Genomic DNA, 2,500 nt, shown 5'->3' with positions numbered 1-2,500 from the left:
CTTGCACTTATCTGGACAATTTAATCAATTGTCTCTTGCAGCAGACACTTGAAAAATTCAGGTGGCTTCAACGGGATTCGAACCTATGACCTCTGCGGTGCAGGTGCAATGCTCTACGAAGCCGCATTCATTCATCGAGTCCCAGTTCATGGGAACAAATGACCTGCTCCCCACTGTGTGGCTTCATAGCTCAGTTGGTAGAGCATCGCACCGGCATCGCAGAGGCAGAGGTCATGGGTTCGAATCCTGTTGAAGACACCTGGATTTTTCAGGTGTCTTTTAGAGAGAATTGCTTAAATTGTGCAGATAAGTGAGTATCACTTCTTCATTTCGTCTATAACTCACACTTCAAAATATACATTTCTTTCATTCAGAGAAAGAAAGTGATGACATTCACTCGTACAAGTTAATATAAATTGACGATTTGCCCCAGTTTCATGCCCTCTCTTGCACGAGATCTCCATAAACCAGCCCCCAGCCCATATTTAAAAACTTGAACTTAGACATGGGCATGCCCTGGTTAATAGAAGCTGGTAAAACTGAACATTTTAACAGCATAAAGGAGTTTGTCATAGAAAACAAGTTACAAAGTTCATTCAAAAATTACTTGCGAATTCCACTCTCCCGCCCCCGCCCCCTGGGGTGGGATGGAAAGCACCCCTGGGGTGCATAAAATTGAACTGGTTTACATTGTATCTGTGAGGAAAATTATTTATTAAGAGTTGAACACTTGGGCCTGATTCGCCAACTGGCCACTCAACGATAACAACTCATAGACAAGGCATTGGGTCATTTGACCTCCCGACAATAACACAGAGGAGGGTTGTAGAATTACTGCTTTCCATCCCAACCCATAAAGCCACCGGAGATGATGGCATTAGTGCCAAATTACTCAGAATCGATGCACCTGCAATATCACCATCACTGTCAAAGCTACTGAACCTCCGCCTGTCTACCAAGACCTTCCCAACTGCATGGAAGTTTGCAAAAGTTACCCCTGTTTTCAAAGGAAATGGCAGTAGGAATGATAAGAACAACTACAGACCGATCTCTGTGATTCCTATTCTCTCTAAAATACTAGAGCGACACATATGTGAATACTTGTGCAATTTCCTTAAGGAGAACAATCTGTTTCATCATCTCCAGTCTGGCTTTAGAAAATCCTATTCAACTGAAACTGCACTTATTCGTTTGGTTGACCAGTTGCTGTTCAACCTCGACAATGATAAAGTAACTGGGCTTGTTTTTATAGTCTATAAGAAGGGTTTTGATTTGATTGATCATCAGCTGTTATTATCAAAATTGAAGGTGCTTGGAGTGAACAAGACTTCTCCTCCCCTGTTCCGCGACTATTTAAGCGGAATATGCCAGTATGTAGATATAGACGGGTGCCATTCTACAAAAAGATCTGTTTATTCCTTTTATTTACTAATGATCTTCCCGAAGCATTGCAGCACTGTGTCGCTGATATATATGGGGACGACAGCACAATCAGCCACTCTACTCACTATCAGGCGGCCCCCAGTACTGTCTCTGAGGGCCTACAGGAGGACATTGTTGAAGTCTTAAATTGGTCATCAAGAAATAAAATGTTGGTAAATGAGTCCAAAACAAAGTCGATGCTTGTTACAGGAAAACGTTTGGTGAAGAAGATGGAACATTCCACCCTTCAACTATGCTTGATGTCTTCTGAACTTAATCAAGTACGCTCACACAAACTGCTCGGGGTGACAATTGACAGTCAGCTTTCCTTTGACCAGCATGTGGTGGACCTATGCAAGAGGTTAGCACAGAGAGTATGGCTGTGTTGCGGAAAATTAGACGCTCACTGCCTCTTGATCAAAGAAAATCTTATTACAATGCAATGATTAAGCAGACAATGCTGTATGCACCTCAACTGAGTGGACATCCTGCTATGTAGAAAACATCCAGAAAGTGTTCAGGCTACAGAAACGTACAGCCCATGTAATACTGGGTGCTGACACAAAAGCGAACAGTGTGAAAGGTTTTAAACAATTAGGTTGGGTTCCATTTTATTATGAACGAGAATAAATAAGTCAGTATTGGTATACAAACGGCTTTTCGGGGAGTGCCAACCTTATCTCACCCAGATGCTTGTTAGACGTGAATGGAAGATCGAGCAAGCATGGTCATCTTAAACCTTATCTGTCCCCGATTCAAACGGGAGACCGAGGGCGGAAGGTCTTTCTCAGTATCGACGAGCCGGAAAATGTTGTCTGCCCATATTAAAAACCATTCTACTCTTACAAGCTTTAAAAAATCAATTTTTAAACATTTTATGGACAGTTATATGGAATTGGACCATTTTATCATCTAATTTTCAATTTTCCTGTTCTAACTGTTGGTCTTGACCCAATGTATCTCATATTTTTCATATTTTGTACTCTTCATGTTGTCACTGCATGTTTTTAGAACTATTATATTTGTATTTTTTAACCTTTTATCTTTTTTTCTGTATATATTTAAATGAGGGCCACTA

Source organism: Montipora foliosa, chromosome 14 (genome assembly GCF_036669935.1).
Source record: "Montipora foliosa isolate CH-2021 chromosome 14, ASM3666993v2, whole genome shotgun sequence".
Taxonomy (NCBI): domain Eukaryota; kingdom Metazoa; phylum Cnidaria; class Anthozoa; order Scleractinia; family Acroporidae; genus Montipora; species Montipora foliosa.
The sequence above is the reverse complement of the archived record's forward strand: the minus strand, read 5'-3'. Positions refer to the sequence as shown.